Source organism: Triticum aestivum, chromosome 5A (assembly GCF_018294505.1).
Source record: "Triticum aestivum cultivar Chinese Spring chromosome 5A, IWGSC CS RefSeq v2.1, whole genome shotgun sequence".
Lineage (NCBI taxonomy): Eukaryota > Viridiplantae > Streptophyta > Magnoliopsida > Poales > Poaceae > Triticum > Triticum aestivum.
The window spans coordinates 43,324,803-43,344,831 of NC_057806.1; the positions used below are offsets into that span (position 1 = coordinate 43,324,803).

At 47.4% G+C, this 20,029-nt stretch overlaps 2 long non-coding RNA genes across 2 annotated transcripts; both read right to left on the minus strand.

Moving 5' to 3' along the window:
- Positions 1-2,360: 2,360 nt before the first annotated feature.
- On the minus strand, positions 2,361-2,918 carry LOC123106517 (uncharacterized). The gene is made up of 2 exons (XR_006451367.1): positions 2,754-2,918; positions 2,361-2,648 (listed from the first exon to the last, which is right to left on the minus strand). It is a non-coding gene; the product is annotated as an uncharacterized lncRNA (long non-coding RNA).
- A 7,940-nt stretch (positions 2,919-10,858) lies between these two features.
- On the minus strand, positions 10,859-14,380 carry LOC123106518 (uncharacterized). The gene is made up of 4 exons (XR_006451368.1): positions 14,107-14,380; positions 13,620-13,691; positions 11,383-11,715; positions 10,859-11,284 (listed from the first exon to the last, which is right to left on the minus strand). It is a non-coding gene; the product is annotated as an uncharacterized lncRNA (long non-coding RNA).
- Positions 14,381-20,029: the final 5,649 nt, after the last annotated feature.

Consider the following 20,029-nt stretch of genomic DNA (forward strand, 5'->3'; position numbering starts at 1 on the left):
AGGGGGAGAATGTTAGTGTTGATCTCCTCTTAGTTGGCCCAACGGCCAACTGGACCCTTGACTCAGTCCTGATCGAGGACACTCAACTCAACTGGGTTGCGGGCCCCTGTCACACAGCTCCATATAAGGGAGGTGGGGGCCACGAGTGCAGAATGCTGAAGAATGGTTCGCACCCCACCTGCCCTGCCTACTGATCGAGGCGGAGCTGACAGCGACGGGAAGCTCCGCCACCGCTATCTCTCTGTCCACTCATCGCCGCCGTCACCATCCCATCATGGCCACTGGCGGCAGTTCAACGCACCAGGAGAAGGTAATACCTATCACTACTACCGAAAATCTCAGGCCGATCCGATCCAGAGGGATCTATCACATCGTAGTCCCAGTCCAGTAGGCTTGGGCCAACTCTGAACATAAATGTTGGGCGACTCGGGCCGCTTCCTGACAAGCCATCGTCTCGGCGAACCAAGCGTGAAAGCACACGGCGGCCTTGTACACTCACAAAACAAGAATAGAACACCTCTGAGGAAGAACGCAGTGTCATCTGTATATTGTTGAAATCAGATAGATGTTGTTTTTTAGGCAAAGGATATAAGAAGAAATATGCAGATATAGGCTATTAATGCATGTCATCATCAATACCTTCTTATAGGGAGCCAGGGATGGTTGAACAAGATTTTTTTTTAAAGGTGACTGTGATTATGATGCAATTGGTAATGATATTATATCTGGATGACCTGGTGATGTGCTGCCATTTGGAAACACTCTGAAGAAAAAGATATGGAGGAAATTACCGTGGACACATGAACATGCGAGTCTTCCAGAATCGGCAGCAACGGTAATGATCCTTGTTGTTTTCTGGGTTTTGTGCAGGTTCGGCTTGGGCTTTGCACCCGCAGATAGATAGATCATATAGGAGTAGATAGATCATATAGATAGATAGAAATTCCTTTTCAACAGGAACGAAATGAAAAGAGCGGAACAAGCGATCCATTTCCGCAAGCTGACGACCAATCTCTTAACTGGGGAGACGAGCAGTTGAAAATAAAATTGGTACAGATGAAACCTATTACAGCTACAAACTTGTGCGAGTCGCGCATCGACGACGGCTCGCCTTAGCTAACATCTTATTACACCCCGGCCCGAAGCAATGCGCCGTCGCTGGCGGCTCAGCAGTTTTTGTTGCAGAAGCAGAGTATCTTGTAGGGGTCGAAGTAGCTCCCCTGGCACACCCCGCTACCGTAGCCCTCCACTTGGCAGTGCTCCACGCATCGGCCGGTCTCGCAGTTGGGAGAGTCATAGGTCTTGCTCAGCTCCTTGCAAGTCGCCCCTTGAGATCCTGCAGGTGAAGGACAGCATAGCATCATCAGATTTCCTTTTTTTTCTTCTTTGCACGATGAGAAAAGGACAGCATAACATCTGCTCAGGAACAGGAACACCGATGAAGTGCCGTGTTCTTCAGATGGATGAATTTCTTTCAGGCAAGGCTTACCAGGGAGCAAGAGGAGCGGCATGATCAGCAGAAGCAGGCACAGGCCTGGCACCATGAGCTTGGGCGCCGCCATCGCCATGTCTCCAAGGAATGAAGGAATGAAGGGGGGAGGGAAGGAAGGAAGGGGCTAGGAGAAGGCGCAGATCCAAACTGGTGATTGGCGTCTCTTCTTATAGCCAGCCATGGAGGATGAGACCTTAGGATGCATTTACCTGCTGCTTGGTAATCCAAAATGTTGTGCTGTGCATTGGAAAGCAATCTGCTGGGAATTTACTGAAAATATATGGACCATTTAAAGCCCACATGCTGAAAAGATACGGGGACAGCTTATACTCCTCTCAGTCACACACTCCTCATTTGAGCAGAATGAGAGAGATTTTAAGATGGTCCCTTTTAATTACCTTCTAAGAAAGTATTGACCAGAATAAGAGAGAATTTAAGAAATAAGCGAGAATTTAAGATGGTCCCTCTTAATCACCTTCTAAGAGAGAATATTAGGGGGTGAAGTGCTAATCACCAACAGTTCCAGGTGAAGGAAGACACTATGGTATGATCTCACTGCATAATAGATAGTTATAACCAGATTGAAATACTTTTAATGTTTGTGTCTACTGGAGATTGGTCTTTGGATGTTCAAGTAACACTAGAGATGGATTCACATACAAACAATCGAGTAGACATAATCATGTCACAGCAGCTATGTCCATATCTCTGCATTTGTAGCATGCTCTGTTTTGATTCCAATAATACAAGAGACAAAGGCATCAGTCTCTACTTATTCACACCAATAAAAGATTTCATCAGCAGAGAGGACCATCAAGAGCTTAATATGATTCCTGCTCATCAGGATGAACCCAAAAGGGAGGCAGACTATTGCAACTTCACCTTTATTATACTGATCTGCTCTTCACGGCAAATACGACATAGAAGTTCACATGTACACTTCCTTATAAACACACAACAGTATTATTACTTCACAAGCATCATCAGCAGGGTTTCCTGCAGAAGCAGACTAAGGCGAGAGGTTCTAAGGCGACGAACTCACACCACCCACGAGGGAAGCCCTCGTTGCGGCAGTGCTCAGCGCATGGGTTGTCCGCACAGTGAAAAGTAGTGTAGGTCTTGCTGAACCACTTGCAATAATCGCCTGCTTCAGATCCTGCAGTCAAAACAAGGACACCATTTTGCTTAGCAGCATCAAACAAAGAATAGAACACCGAGAAACCGTTATATTCTTCAGATAACTATTTCAGGGAAGGCTCACCAGGAAGCAACAGGAGTGGCATGAGCAGCAGCAAGCACAAGCCTGGCATCTTGATCTTGGAGACCTCCATGTCTTCAAGAATAAACATCCAAGGGAGAAATGAAGCTAGGGGAGAGGAGACGGTACAGATTCAAATAGGTTAGTGCCTTCTCTTCTTATAGTCATGGATGGCCAGACCATATAAAAAAACTATGTAGAAAACAGAGAGTATGATGCAATTATATCTTGAAGATGCATTTCTTTCTGGATAATGTAATCATGTGTTGCACCTTCAAAGTTCATAGCAATCTTGAGACTTTTATGGATGAAAACAAACATAGGGATGATGCAGCTCGGTTTTGTATACATTGGCAGATGCTGGAATTTTTGGTCTAGATAGAGCTGACCCATTTTTTTTTCCAAAAAGAAGGATAACCACCGGCCTCTGCATGCAGCGATGCACACAACCATTTTTTATTAATTATCCAACAAAGCCTTACAAAGTAATACAACAATTAGTCTGAAGCCACCTTCCTGACAACACTGCTGGCAACATCCGTCGCTACTCCTACCAACCTGATGAAGGTGGTGCACATGATCAGGGCCGCCTGCCCATACCTCACACCAATCTGCCCAACAGCGGGTGATAAACCAGTCCAGTGGGCTCTCAGTGGGCACCGCATAAGCACGCTCCAGAGGCTGCCACCACCATCTTTCGCCGATCCATCTTCAGAATTGGTATCAATGCATTGACCTTGCCAGGCTGCCGTCGACGCCGCCACGCCGGCTAACGACGCCACCTCCCTACGCAAGTCTATTATCACGCATTCGTCGCCAAGACCCTGTTGTGCTACGCCGCTGAGACTCCACGTCGTCGATGCGTCAGATGCAACGCTGCTCCACCACTGAAACCGTCCACTGGTCCCTCGAGCCGATGAACACCTCCAAGAATGACGCCCCCAAGGGGGGAACGATACATGAGAGCCATCATCATCCGGTCGACTGATCAAGGGTTTCTCCTGGAGGTAGCGGAATGACCTCGATGATTCCTTCAACAAGGAGATGACGCCTAGGGCTTCGCCATCACCAACTCTAGCCACCGGCCGAAGATAATATCTTCACCCGGATCTTCCCCACGAGTTCCCAATGGACAACCTGCGCACCGGCCAGACCACCTTCAAAGCCCTAGATCTGGCCGCCCAGATCTAGTGACTACCCAACAACACTGTCACCGCGGGAGCCTTGCCACTCCGGCCACTGCCAGCGTGCGCCACCACTGGAGCCTGGGGGGAAGGGCCGCAACCCCACCGCGCTGAACCGCGAGAGCTGCTGGGAAGGATCCCGCTCCTGATCTTCATTGTTGCTGAGCCGAACCAACCGGAGCCAAAGCCACCAGATGGCCAAAGCAGCTCCGCCTTGGACTTGGGCACCACCATGCCATGCCGCCGAGGGCCACCCCAACTTCACCTACCGCCACCAACCAGAGCCCCCCTGGGGATCTAGGCCAAACGTCACTGCCGCCACTGGCCACGCCCAGCCACAACCCTACTTTCGGCCATCGATCCCCACTAGCGCCATAGCAAGCGCCACCGCCGGGAGCCGCCGCACCGTCGTGGGCCGAAACGAAGGCCACACTCCCATGAATATGGCTACCTTGTGCCATCCTTCGACCTAGGAGAGGGAGGAGAAGCCCTCCGCCGCCGTTGTTGCCCGCCGCCGACCATTGGCGGCGATGAAGGGGAGGGCGTCTGCCCGATGGCTAGGGTTTGGGTACTCCTGTGTCGCCCGTGCACGGCCGCGGTGGCGGGGGGGGGGGGGGTGGACGTGAGAGTGAGGACTGAAAAATGTGATGGCCACCATGTCTGAAAATGAGAGAGAATTTCACTTCCCGGCCTCTACACCAACTAGGGATGCACATAGTTATTTTTAGTATGAGTACCAAGATAAGCATGGTTCAAGATATTATCTTAATGAGTGGTTCCACCACACACCAAGCTTGTTCCTCAATAAATGGGGGAAAACCCCTGTGCATGAGTTGTCAATTCTAGAAATCTAAATTTGGTCGTTAGGGGTCAAAACAGCATACCCAACCACTGATTTGGTTTGTTTATTATTAAATAATGATTATGTAAAGCGGCTAGAACTTGTATAGTTTTGTGTTTTAGCTGTTTTCGTGCATTCTGTTGTCAGCTCATGGGTTTGTTTTCTCCTGATTTTCCATTTACTGTTCCAAGTCACCGACAAAGATTACGGGTTAAGTGCTAATGCCAATAGTTTGAGAGGGGGAGGGGGGGGGGGGGGGGGGGGCTATGTGTTTAATTAGGTTGCAATGTTTGTCCATCTAAAATTGTTCTTTAAATGTTCAAGTGACATCAGACATAGATTAGCATGCAAACAATGCAGATGATATAATCGAATCAGAGACGTTATGGCTAAAACGAAAGTTCACTGGAAAATACCACAGGGCAACTGTGACGCCCGAATAATCAAGCTACAATAACCACTCACTAATGATGCCATGTCATCACAATTATTTTTCTAAACCTCACTATGTTCCAAACCGAATTCAAATTCAATTTAAAATAGAGTCAAATTAATATTTATTCAAACAACAACGAAAATGTTCGTTCTTTTCCAAATATTCACTAACTAATTTTCATGAGTAAAACAACATCATTTGGGATATTTAAATGACCCTAAAATATTCAAAACAGAACCAACATCATTTAAATCAACCATTTAAAGTTAAGCAAATATTTAAACTATTCGAAAATATTTGAAACTTGTTGCGCTAGGTCATTACATAGTCTAGTATTTATATACTAAATTTTGAGTTCAAGTAAATTCATTTACTAGCTCAAGTAAATGCAAAACATGGGCAAAAGAAATGAAAACAGAGAAAGTAAAAGCCCATCTGCTACAGTGCCACTGGACCTAAGTGCTACAATGCACGAAGGCCCAGCCCACACTGGTTTTCTTCAACCTGTAGCAGTGAGGCATCGTGGAGCACATCCACGGATGCCATGGCACCGTGGCACGCATCCACGGTCCTCTCTCACCCTACTTAGCAACAGCACCCCTCACCCGAACCCTAGCACCCCCTCTCCCTCCCCCCTCGTCGCGCCTCTTTCTTCTTCCTTGCGCATAGCCAAGCGCTGCATCGCCGCGCCACCTTCCTCAACACGCTCCGAAGCCACCCCGCGCTGCAAGGATACGTTCAAGAGGATCCCCGACGTCGACCACGTCGTCTACGCCAGTTGATTTGGATCGAGGAGCCGCCAAGACGTCGGCCGCGACCTTCTTCCCCGACGACGACTACCGCTTCCCGGCGTCGATCCGTACTTCTCCGGCTATCCCCGACCTCCCCGAGCATGCCTCCGAGTCGCTGTGAGCCTCCGCTTATTTTCCTCCCTTTTCCCTCGTCGGATTCGGCTCCTTAGCGCGTCCGCTCATAACCGTAGCCACCGTCCGCCATGGCCGCGTGCTGGGCCTAGCCGATCTCACCTAGGACCCGTCTACCTCGCCTGTGGGCTCCATTGGACGAGGTCGCACCTGCGCACACCCCCGTAGTCTCGTATGTGCTCATGAGCATCCTCCCGTGCCTCCATGTGTGCGTGTTGTACGTCCGCCATCCTCCGGCGTGCTGCCGTGCGCAGCCTGCTTCCTGTGTGCCCTGCGGTCCGCCCATGTCTAGCGCGCACCACGACGCGTCGCCCCTCCCGCTCGCCGCTGCATGGCGCAGCTCCTGCAGGCTGGCATCACCCCGTCCGCTACGCCGTTGTGTCGCCCGCGTGTGCGCGCGCTTGGCTGCCTTGATGCGCCACTGCCGCCGCTGCTTCAGATCCCCGCACCTGCTGCTGCGCCTGCGCTCCCGCCGCTGAGCCTGCTCCGCTCGCCTGCCCCGTCTCCCGCAGCTGCTGCATTCTGCTGCTACTCTGCTACAGTAATGTTCAGTTACTGTAGCAGTAGCTAGGTTTCGTATTTCTCAATGCCAAGCCCTCTAGAACGCCACTAGACAGCGATAAGACAAGTCCTAACATGGGTAAAAATTATATAAACGAAAAGTAGACGTAATAAGCCTCATTTTGTTCCATTGGACCTGCTTCAGATAATGCATGGATTAAATCCTACAAAAATCACAAAATGCTATCTTATGTTAAAAGAAATAGCATAGTGTGTATACGTGAGTGCGTAGTGTGCAGGCACCACAGCCGTGTGTGGCCGGCTATGCCACACCCTGGCCAGCCTTTTAGTTACTTTATATAATTAGTAGTGCTAGCTAATTTATACAATAGTAGATGACATGTGGACCCACTAATGGTTTAGAGAAAAACAAAATTTAAAATAATTGTCTAAGTCAACGACACGTGGCCCCGTACACTGTTCATATGTTGACTAGTTAACCTTTGACTGGGTCAACCCAACCCCTGGCCCTACTGTCATACACTATGCTAGAATAACACCAGGAGACAAAATTATTTTACTGTGTAATTTCTAAATATAAATAAATTTAAAAAATAATATAAATTAATCCATAACTCGAATGAAAATACTTTGCACATGAAAGTTGCTCAGAACGACGAGACGAATCCGGATACGCAACCCATTCGTCCGCCACGCATCCCTAGCATAGCGAACACGCAACTTTCCCTTCCGGTTCATCTATCCGAAAACGCGAAACACCGGGGATATTTTCCCGCATGATTCCCCCTTCACCGGTACCACCTCATACCGCGTTAGGGCACCCCTAACACCGATACTTGTCATGTCATGCATCGCTATGCATCTGTTTGCTTACTATTTATTGTTTCTTCCCCCTCTTCTCTCGCTAGACACCGAGACCGACGCCGCTGCTACCCAGTACGACTACGGTGTTGACGATCCCTCTCTCTTGCCAGAGCAACCAGGCAAGCCCACCCTTGATCACCAGATATCGCCTACTCTCCTCTATACTTCTTGCATTAGAGTAGTGTAGCATGTTACTGCTTTCCGTTAATCCTATTCTGATGCATAGCCTGTCATTGTTGCTACAACTGTTGATACCTTACCTACAATCCTAAATGCTTAGTATAGGATGCTAGATTATCATCAGTGGCCCTACACTCTTGTCCGTCTGCCATGCTATACTACTGGGCCGTGATCACTTCGGGAGGTGATCACGGGCATATGCTATATACTTTATACTGTTACATTACTTATGATACTGTTCGAAGATGGGGGCCAAAGGGGCAGGTGGCTCCATCCCGGTAGAGGTGGGCCTGGGTTCCCGACGGCCCCCGACTGTTACTTTGTGGCGGAGCGACAGGGCAGGTTGCGACCACCTAGGAGAGAGGTGGGCCTGGCCCTGGTCGGCGTTCGCGGTTACTTCAAAATAACACGCTTAATAAGATCTAGGTATTTGATCTGAGTCTGGCTACTGGCCTATACGCACTAACCATCTACGCGGGGACAGTTATGGGCACTCGACGTCGTGGTATCAGCCGAAGCCTTCGTGACGTCAGCGACTGAGCGGCGCGCGCCGGATTGGACTGGAACGCCTGCTAGGCTAGGCCTGCTTCCGGCCGCATTCGCAACGTGCAGGTGTGCAAAGGGCGATGGGCCCAGACCCCTGTGCCATAGGATTTAGACCGGCGTGCTGACCTCTCTGTTGTGCCTAGGTAGGGTTGCGACGTGTTAATCTTCCGAGGCCGGGCATGACCCAGAAAAGTGTATCCGGCCAAATGGGATCGAGCGTGTTGGGTTATGTGGTGCACCCCTGCAGGGAAGTTAATCTATTCGAATAGCCGTGATCTTCGGTAACAGGACGACTTGGAGTTGTACCTTGACCTTATGACAACTAGAACCGGATACTTAATAAAACACACCCTTCCAAGTGCCAGATACAACCGGTGATCGCTCTCTCACAGGGCGACGAGGGGAGAATCATCGGTTAGGATTATGCTACACGATGCTACTTGGTGAACTTATCATCTACTCTCTTCTCCTGATGCAAGATGGAGGTTACCAGAAGCGTATTCTTCGACAGGACTAGCTATCCCCCTCTTATTCCGGCATTCTGCAGTTCAGTCCACATATGATACCCCTTTTCCATTTGATACCAATGCATACATATGTAGTGTAGCTCCTTGCTTGCGAGTACTTTGGATGAGTACTCACAGTTGCTTTGCTCCCCCCTTTTCCCCTTCCTATACCCGTTTGCTGCGACCAGACGATGGAGCCCAGGAGCCAGACGCCACTGTCGATGACGACTACTACTACTCGGGAGGTGCCTACTACTACGTGCAGCCCGCTCACGACGACCAGGAGTAGTTTGGAAGGATCCCAGGCAGGAGGCTTGCGCCTCTCTCGATCTGTATCCCAGTTTGTGCTAGCCTTTTTAAGGCAATCTTGTTTAACTTATGTCTGTACTCAGATATTGTTGCTTTCGCTGACTCGTCTATGATCGAGCTCTTGTATTCGAGCCTTCGAGGCCCAGGCTTGTAATATGATACTTGTATGACTTATTTTATTTATAGAGTTGTGTTGTGATATCTTCTCGTGAGTCCCTGATCTTGATCGTATACGTTTGCGTGTATGATTAATGTACGGTCAAATTGGGGGCGTCACAGCAATGCTACCCTGTGTCGTCCAATCGAACGGCTATGCAGCATGCTTAAGGTCAGGATGATATCATGGCAAACGTGGCAAATGTTGTGGCGTAAGAAAGGTCTACATAACTATGAATTCAAAGAGGAACAGACTTAGGCCCCGCTTGGAATGTAGTTTTTCTGCCACCCCTGTAATCTTTTACACCTGTATTATACTAGCCTCCAACCAAATACATTCCGAAGGGTGGTATTTTCTATCCGGTTGTAATATGTGCTTGGCTCTCCAGGTTTCAATCCACTTGTAAAATATGCGTGAGTACACGCATATTCAACAGCACAGACTACACAAGCAATTTCCAATACAACTGCACTTCGACACAAATTGGACAAGTATAAAATGAGCTAAAATTTGCATTTATATTACAATAGCACAACATCAGTAAAAAATCATATTCTTGCAATCTTCCATTTGAAAATAGTTCCGATAACTCATAGTGCTCAAAGTCAGCAATTTAAACTACAATTCTATTGAGGCATACTTGTCTTGTCTCGTTGGCATGGTACATAACCAAAGTTAGGACTCGGCAATTGTTGAATCGGTGTGCGTCTAGACATAAAATATTTCTGAAAGATTATGACTGCTTCATGGACTCGGGTAACCACAGAATCATGCGAAAGGGCGACCTGAAAAAAAACATTAGCTATATAATGATCACTTTGTGCTCTAAGAATGATACCAACCACGGATGTTGAGAACAACCATGCATGTCAAAAACATTAGCACAAAATCCTGAATTACCAAGGAGAGCCAGATGGTGCAAGGTAGCCATAGCATGTCACTCAAGTTTAAAGTAACTGCATTATTTTTCAAGAAACACCGATGAAGAAACAACATGGCAGCAATATAAACAAAATCTTGAATAAGAAAAATGTTCTAGGCAGCAACAAGTCTACACATGTCTAGAATATTATGTTGCAAAGGGGGATTGGAACATCAGCACCAACAATATAACTCTGAAGCTGAGACCATTTGTAGAACCCCAATAAACAGGGCAAGCAATCATGCAATAAACAGGGCAAGCAAAAATGAAGATTGGGATACATTCTATTGATTAACCTAGCGAAAATAAAAGGAGCACGGACAATACCTTTGATCAGAGCACCAGATTGATTGAAGGAATAACACCAGATGAAAGCCGAGCTGCAAAGGAATACTCGCTCAACTAAGCCTTACAAACTTATCTTTAGTGGGGAGAAAAAATGCAGAAAACCAAGATAATGGTACTTACAAGGAGGAGGCTGAGGACTAATCTTGTCGACTTCCTTCTTTAGCCACATACTCCGCAATCTTGAGTTGTAACCCAGGAAAATCTCACGATTTGCTGCATCCTTGAAAACATCAGAGGCAAAGATTTTGACCTCGTCGGGAACATCATCCATGTCATTCAAGACCTGCAAGCATTCTGCAATTGAGGGTTGTTTTCCTTGCTGTGACACTTTTTCCTTCTTGGAAGCTTGATCTTTCTTGAAATTCGCATAAGCCATCATGAAATCTTCAAGCCGCTGTACAGATGTGGCACCTTTTTGTTTCTTAGTTTTTTTCCCTTTTGCACTTGATTCACTTATTTGTGGTTGATCGCCATCAGCATCTTCACTGGCTAATTCTTCCTCGTCATTGACAGTGTTCTCTCTTTCATCCACATCATCTAATGTAGGAGTATCATTGATGTCAATTATTGAAGAAGTCCTTACGTTGTCATCTCTTCCATGTCTTGTATTTTTCTTGCTAGTGCTTGCAACCATCTTATCCTTCGCTCCAAAGTTGCTACCTATTTTTGTGCCAATCGGAGGCTTCCTTGATGTGAGGCAGTGTCTTCCTTGCGCAATGTGTCCTTCATAGAGCACACCCAATGCCTCGTACAATGGAAAGCTCTTTCATTCATACATTTTGAGCTTTGGGTCCTCCTACATAATTAATAGAAAGGTGTGAGAAGATCATGCATAGGCATGAAAAGTTCATGCACATATAAGGAAATCAAAAGTTAGAAGGAATAAAAACTTACTGCAATGATCTCTTCCCATTTTTCAGGCGTGGTGTTGATCACACATGCAATATCATTCCATGATATTCTAGAGCGGTTGACTATCAACTTGATATTTTTTTAGTGCTTTTTCAACTGAGCTTCCTTATCTTGAACCTGATCCTTGGTAAACCTTGCCTCTGGATATAAATTGTTCAGTTCCTTAACAACTTGATTCCATCCTTCGGTAGTCCACCCATTTTGGCCACGGTAATGAGATAGATTGTACTCTGTAAGTACCTCCACGAGACCTTTCTCATACCTTGCTGTCCACTTAGCCCTATTTTGCGTCATATTGAACCTATGACAATGTAACTTTAGCAATAAATCAATACAAGAATCTGATCACATTAAGCAACATAAGAATATGAAAATCCAACATCACATTAAGAAATATAAGAATCTGAAAATGCAAAATCACATCAAGTAATATGAAATGAAACATTAACATAACTCAAATGTTGCTAATATATAGGATCGATCCTAATAACACAACTCAAATGTCATCCTTACATAACTCAAATGAAACATTAACATAACTCAAATGTCATCTTTATATCTCAAATTCCACATCATTACAATAAATTACTTTGACAGAATAAAAACTTAAATTATTAGCTAGTAGATCTCCGTGAAGATCTTTCACTTCGAATTCTTTGATAGTCCGCCCACATCCTGTTGGCAATTTCATCTCTCATAGAATTACCAAGGTCCCTTTGATTGCTTGAGGATGTAGGAACATGTCGAGGTCTGTCATCTCCATCAGGAAGAGTGACAAATAGAAGAGGGTCAATTTGCATTTGTTGCGTATCTAGCCATTGTTCATCACCTCTGTGACTCCGGATTATATTGTGAAATACAGCTGCCGCCATAGGAATTTTGACTTGTGTAAATTGGGTAATGTGTGCCAACTTTTAAAATAGGAAATCGCATTTTCCATACACCAATTGTACGCTCTATATGGTTCCGTAGACGGGCATGCCTTAGATTGAATAGTTCTTTGGGGTTCTTTGGACGAGGGCCACCTCTACCGAAATCTTTTAGATGGTAACGAACTCCACGGTACGGAGCTAGAAACTGTGGTGTGTTTGCATAGCCTCCGTCAACCAAATAATACTTGCCCGGAGGTACATGGAAGCCCGATTGAATAGCAGATTTCAATACTCCGGCATCTGAGGCAGACCCCTCCAAACCAGCTGACACATAAACAAAGTTGAGATCGAAGTCGCAGGCGACCATCACATTTTGGGAGAGGGTCCCCTTTCTATTCCTGTATGGAGCAGTCTCGTTGGATGTAATGGTCATGGGAACATGAGTCCCATCTATTGCGCCTAGGCAGTTCTGCATTAAACAAGCTATGGTTACTATATGTGTTATACTAAGGGAGGATATAAATTCCTAAAGTACATAGCAAGGGATGGCGTGTACCTCAAAGAAAGGCCAAAACTGGGGATTTGTTGATATTTTCCAATGAGTATCTAGCGAACTATGCTTGATAAGGTCAAATGCCAATGATCTCATAGCGTTGAAGCATCCATTGATATGCCTATGCACCGTTTCAGGACTGTGCTGAAACCTATCAGTCAACGTACGATAACTCGCATTCCTGGATAGCATGTAGATAAACATCCCTAGTTGCTCTTCAACACTGACTCCTTTTGAATTTTTTAGAAGATTTTTGGATCTAAGATGGTCACATAGAAGTTGGAAGATATGGGATTCCACCCTAAGAATATCAAGGCACCGTTGAGGGTGGCCATCCAATATTTCTCGGATATACTTAGCTCCCGTAAGAATGGATGTCTTCACTGGAATCTTTTCCCTCCTAGAAGATATACAATATATTGTCGGGAAGACAAGAAACATCATCTCCTCCTCCTCCTCCTCCTCCTCAGAATCAGTACATGACTCATATCCATCATCATGGTTACTCGTATCCATTATCTAGCGAGAAGAGATTACAAAATAAATACCGCAACTCTCCTTCAAAGTAAACACAGTAGTATATATAATCTATGTTATGACATTGGAATAAAAGGAGCACTAGCACATCAAGATAACGAGATTAGTGTAACATGAAAAGATATTACCATACTTTTATTGATTGATGTAACAGTTGAGTATAGATGTATATAGACAAGCACATGCGCAAAACAATGAAGAATAAATCAGTGACACACACACAAGCTGGACTGGATGCTTTTGAGTTTATTAAGTACCTTCAGTTCTGAGCTTTAAATGTCAAAAGAGCTTCACAGAATCTTGAATCCTCCAAATCACTCTTAACAGTTCTGCATTGCACAAAGGTAGCAATGAGTCAATGATATCAGTAGCAATAATAGGTGTTGCAGTTATATAACTTATCAAACAGGCCCAACTTAGTTAGCATTCTATTTGCACAACTGGACAAAGAAAATAGATGAACTATTCATAAACCCATGGAAGTTTATTGGACCCTGTTCATAAACAAATCATTGGACCATTGTTCATCTATTTGTTTATCAGTATTTCTAGGTTTACATCAATCTGAACTTCGACAGCAGCTAACGAACTGAATTCTTGTGAAACTTTAGCAGCAGCTGTTAACTGGCAGGAGGGTTCGGGCTAATCATGACCAAGCAGGACGGCCACGTCGCCAAGGAGTACTCCGCCGCCGGTTGAACGGGGAAGGGGCGGGGAGGGATGGCAGAGGAGGAGGGAGGATACCTTGGTGGAGCAGAGGAGGATGGGCGATTCGCCGTCACGGTCAGGTCACGGCTGCCGGCCAACGTCGCCGTCGCGGCCAGGAGCGAGTCGCCGTCACTGTCGCGGCCAGGAGCGAGTCGCCGTCACCGTCGCGGCCAGGAACGAGTCGCCGTCGTCGGCGCGCCTAACCCCCGTCGTGGCCACCGTCTTCTGCGCCTCACCACGTCGCCGTCGCGAACGCCGTTGCTTGACCACCTCGTGGACACCAGCGCCGACGCCTCCCGGCGGTGCAACTCGATCTAGGTCTCGAGCGAGAGGCGAGGTGGGGGAAAACGACGACCTCTGGTCTGTATCGGATACCGGCTTGATACGAGTGTAAACGAGAAAACCAGTGTAAAACTTACAGCCCAAAAACGACATGCCAAGCATCAACGACAGGCCCATCCATTTTTATTTTACAGGGGTATATTTTACAGGTATATTGGGCCCTAAAACGAGGAACCAAGCGGGGCCTTAAGATTCTAGGTCTTGCGTGCATATCATCTTTAGTGAGAAAGATCTCTCGCTTCTCTGGAGGCCAAAGAGGAAGCTGACAGAGCTAGCACCAACTGTCTTCATGTTTTGCTTTCTTCTTTTTTCAAATTTTACAGCTCTCCATTGTACAAAAAACTAGAACACTTTATTAATTGGCCTACACAAAGTTTATAATATACATGAAGCAAGTCTGTTCATACCAGAGGAGATGAAATCTCAGTAGTTTTGTGCAAACTCTAGTGTCCAATTGTTCATGCTTACAAAGAATTGAACCAAGAGATAACACCATGATCTTATAGGCTTGGTTGAGACGCTGACGGAGCTCTTATTCTATTTACCGGCACGCTTTAAATCCTATTGAAGGAACTCTTATTCTATTGATCAGCACGCTTAAAATCTTGATAAAAATAATTAGAATCAAGGGATAGCTGCTTGATTGGGGGTTAGGTAGCTTTCAGATTATAGCTTCACGTCTAGCAAAGACGTGAAGGGGAAACGCCGACATCTAGCTGGCTTGGTTCTTTTATACTATTAAGCACATTCAGCGCCAACTACAAATTCATTGCACAAACTCGCCATGCAGACACAATTAACCATGATTTGCAATTGGCGGCTGCTACAAATCAGTCGAATGATTTCCTAGATAAATCATCCAGCTGGCTAGCCGTCCGATCTGAAGCTAGCTGCCATTCGATCTAAGCAAGGCAGCTCGCTTGCGTCTTCTCTCTCTCTCTTTGATCCCTTTCAGCTCTCATCTTCTCTCCCTCTGATCCTGTTCAGCTCGTGACTTCTCTGAAGACAGCAATGTCCCCTCCACTGTGCAAGGAGGCCATGCTGTTGCTCCTACATGTGCGCTCGCCGAGACGGGAGCCAGAACATCTCCCTCAACTCCGGCGGCCGCCGTTGCCGTGTTGTGTTGCAACACCGCTACTGCTGTGGCGAGGCGTCTGATTGCAAGGGCTTCTGATGTGTGCTCGCTGGGACGCGCCAGGGAATCTCCCTCGTCTCCGGTGGCTCGCCACCGTCGTGCTGCGTTGCAACACTACCAGTGCTGCGGGTGGACGGAGCCGCCGGCGAGCGCTGCAGCGCAACTCCCAGATCCCGCCGGCAACCGCTGCGGGAACCACCAGGGACTGCTCCATGGCAACACCGGCCGCGACGCCCCCGACGAAGCTTCATTGCAACTCCGCCGAAAGCTTCAATGCAGCTCCGACGAAGCTTCATTGCAGCCTCGGTGGAGTCCGTTCCGTCCCCCGTCGCGGCTTCAGCAGCCTGGCGGTGCTCCAATGTAGCCCGACAGTGCTACAAGAAAGCTTCAACGCAGCACCTCCGGCGTGTGCGTTGCAGCACCGACGACGAGCGGCGCCAGCCTGTGGCCTTCGTTGAGCATTTTAGCTTCAATCATACAAATACAAAATACATCTAGCACACGTTATCCAAATAATTTAACAATGACAAACACTAGAGATAGATTCACATGCATGCAGACACTCCAGAAGATATAATCGCATCACAACACGCTATATCTATCTCTTCATTTCTAGCTGCTCATCGGGATAAAACACAAAAGGGCGGCGAATTCTATCGCAATTCCACCTTTATTATATTGCCTTGCATGAATTCTATGTTGATCCGCTAATCACAGCAAATACAACATAAATGTCCACATGTATAGTTCATTAAACACACAAGCAATATACTAGTGCTCCACAAGCATCATCAGCAAGGCTTCTTGCAGAGGCAGATTGAAAAGGGAGGGTCGAAGGAGGTGATCACACACTTCGATCCAGGGAAGCCCTCCTTGTGGCAGTGAGTAGCACATGTGTCGTCCCCACATAAGAGAGGAGTGTATGTCCTGCTGACCTCCGAGCAAGTCTTGCCTTCAGATCCTGCAGTAAAAATAAGGTCATCTCATTTTGCGCCACGGCATCAAAGAAAAGAATAGGACACCAAGAAGATGTTATATTCCTCGGATAATTATTCCGGTCAAAGGAGTAAATTGCAAAAAACCAGCACAATTAGGGACCCTAATTCATAAAACCGCCATCATTCGTATTTTTTTTCAAAAAACCACCAACATTGAGGTAACAGTTTTCAAAAAACGTTAATATGCCGCTTAGAGCCGTTTGACGAAAAATTAACCGCTGGGTCCCAATGTCGGATGTAACGTGGCCGAGGTGTAGACGGCGCCGGTCACGTACGTACTAACGACGCTATCTGGTCAGGTTTAACCAGTCAAAATCGCACTCGTCGCCGCCCCGTAGAGCGCCCGCGCCTGCATACTAGTCGCCACCGCCAGCCGCCGCCCCGCGCTGCTTTGCCGCCATTACCGCAAACAGCAGCCTCCTTGCGCGCCACCACCTGCTCCAGGCCAAGTCACCCGAAGTTGTGGAGGTGGCCATGCACGCCATGGGAAGGAGCAATAGGCGCTGGAGGTTGCCATCGATAGGACCCGCGAGGAGAGCTCGTCGTGCTCTCGGCGCCCTCGGGAGCCCCGGCATGCACCGGAGGCGGAGCAGGGCCATGGCCATCGCGTCCGCTGTCCCCGCTGCGACGCGCCCGTGCTCTGGAGGAGGCGGGGTGCGCGGCGCTGCTGCTCGAGCGCCCGTGCGCAGACGGGGCCGCTGCTAGCACGCCAGTGCGTGCCTTGCGCGACCATGGCTGATCGTGCCCATGCGCGAACGGGGTTGCTGCTCGCGGGCCCCTGCGCGGCCGTGGCGGCTCCCGCTTCTCGCGCCCGTGCGTGGCGGCCGCTGCTGCTCGAATCCCCAAGAACGGCGGGGCGGCAGCGGCTTGCCTCACCGGCGCCAACCGGTGGTTCGGCGCGGGATCCTTCCGGATCGGAGCTGGCCCGTGCGCGGGACCCTGACGGCAGACGCCGGATCTGGACAGCAGGCACCGGAGCCAGCCCGTGCGTGACCCACGGTGGACGCCCGATCCGTACCATGCGCAGGAGGCGGCACCGCATATGTTCACGCCAGTACCAGGAAACGGGGAGGGGCCGGCTTCCCGCACCGGCCGCAGGTTCGCCCGATGCGGCTCCTGTCCGCCAGATCCAGCGGCCTGGTTTTCGGCGTCGCCGGAGCTGGAGGGCCCCTGCTCGCCGTTGACCTCAGCTGCCCCCCTCCACCGGCAGCAGCTGACGGGTGGCCCCTTCTTCTAGTTTAACAGACAAGTGAACGATGACGAGTTTTTTGCCACATCAGCACTTACAGTGGGTCCCATCCGTCAGAAATGATGTCAACATGTGTTTAGTGACAGATCAGCGTCTTTTGAAAACTGTCACCCCAATGGTGGTGGTTTTTTGAAAAAATAGGTACATCAGTATACTAGACTTTAGATTCAGACACTAATTTACGTGGTGTGGCAAGATGGTATACTGATGTACCATTTTCCAATTATGACTAGTAGCACTGTAATCTTCAAACACCGCTCAACCCCATCCACTAGGGTCTAGGGGCAGTGGGTGCTGCCGTCCGGGAGGCACAAGTAATTGTCGTCTTCCCCTGCGTGACGTACCTACACTACAGGCTGGTCACGGCGTCCCCGTTCGGTTTCAAATGCCATAGCGCTACGTGGTTGACTGGTGGGTCCAATCCGCTTTTACTATATCTCATATACGGGACACCCACCCAACCAATACACCTTTTGCTCTGATCCCAAAAGAAACGAACGAACGTAGATATAGGAAGCATGCGAGGACGAGCACTCCTCTGAGTTTTCGATGGTTATATATATATATATATATATATATATATATATATATATATATATATATATGACAAATTTTATCTAGAAGCAATGGTAGTTACCTCCTATCTCTCTGGCTGCCATGTGTCATCTCACGCAGCCAAGCCAAGCGGGTTAGCGAACAAAAAAGATCCATTAATGTCCCATCGTCTAGTTAGTTGCGTATGGTTAGTTGAATAGCCTACTAATATCCCGGCCGCATGCACCGCATCTATTGCATGGATAAGACTTATTTTTTTAAAATTGCTGGATGAGGGCTAGCTTGCTTGATCGCATGTACTTGCAAAGGAAAACAAATCTTGGCATACATACTCGTTTTTTTCTACTTCATACTTCCAAAATTATCATAGGACATATATTCTATTTTTCAGGAAAATTTCGGTATGCTCCAATTTTTATAGTATATATGCTATATTTCCCACATACTATATACTACAAAATCATAGAATATATACTATGTATACTACATAATCATGAAGAGTATGATGTATGTCTTGTACAGTCGATGGAGAGGCATGTTACATGGAGTATGTACTTATCGAGTATGGAGTATCAAGGGAAGGAGTATGTCAATGGAATTAATCAAGAGGGTATTTAATAGTAATAGTACTATATGGATGACATCCATGAAATTTCTCAAGCACGTCACGTGCTTGCATGTAGTATGTAGATTAGAAGAAAGGAGTATATGACAAAAGTAGTATGGAGTATCATAAAAGAGGTAGTATGGTAGTATGGAGTATTATCTAATCAGAAGTAGTATGTCAATGGAACTAAACAGGCGTATAGGAACGGGCATAGTGTGTACATGTAATTTCACAGTCACCTAACGTACATGTAGTATATAGATTAGAAGAAAAGGAGTATATGACAAAAAGGTAGTATATTGCATGATATACTGTAGATAATGTACGTGTAAACCAATACAAACTGTTCGTCCATAATTTCTATATCTCTACATGATACTGAACTTTTGATATACACAATATAGTCTTGTTTCCATCGATGCTTGGGGTCGATGCAGGAGTAGTCAGCTCGTCGCCGACGGCTAGTTGCGCCCGTGGTACATCCAGTGTAAAACCACACACCAGTGGAGGAAGTTGCCAATCAAATCCGGAGCGGATGGATGCGCCGTCACCAGCGACAGCTCCATAGAGGTGACGCCTTGCGTACGCTCCGAGGAGACGTCGTTGGTCTTCCTCCGGTTGCCTCACCGAACGCCTTGCTCCTGTGGTCGCTTCGGCATCTTCAAAATCACGGTGCCGCTGACATGAAAGAACCGCAGCAGATGATAAGGTCAATGAGGGGGCATGAATTCTTTAGAGTTGAAAATCTGATAGATTATGATATCGTTAATCCAACTAAGCAATAAAGAAAAGAAATTGGACGTAGATAACTGGCTTGTGTGGTACTCAGAACCAGTGGCGGAGCTACACCTCAGGCCTGGGGGGCCTAGGCCCGGGTCGTGGCATAGAAAGTCTTCATCCACTGTAGCATTTTCTACACGGTTTCATACTGTAGATCATTGTAGCTCTGAAGCAGGCCCTCTGCCTCGTGCTTGCCTGGCTCCGCCCCTGCTCAGAACGACAACGGCCAGCTATTATTTCACCATCTCGCTGGCGGCAGGAGAATACTCACAGGACGCTGATCCTCCGTCTAC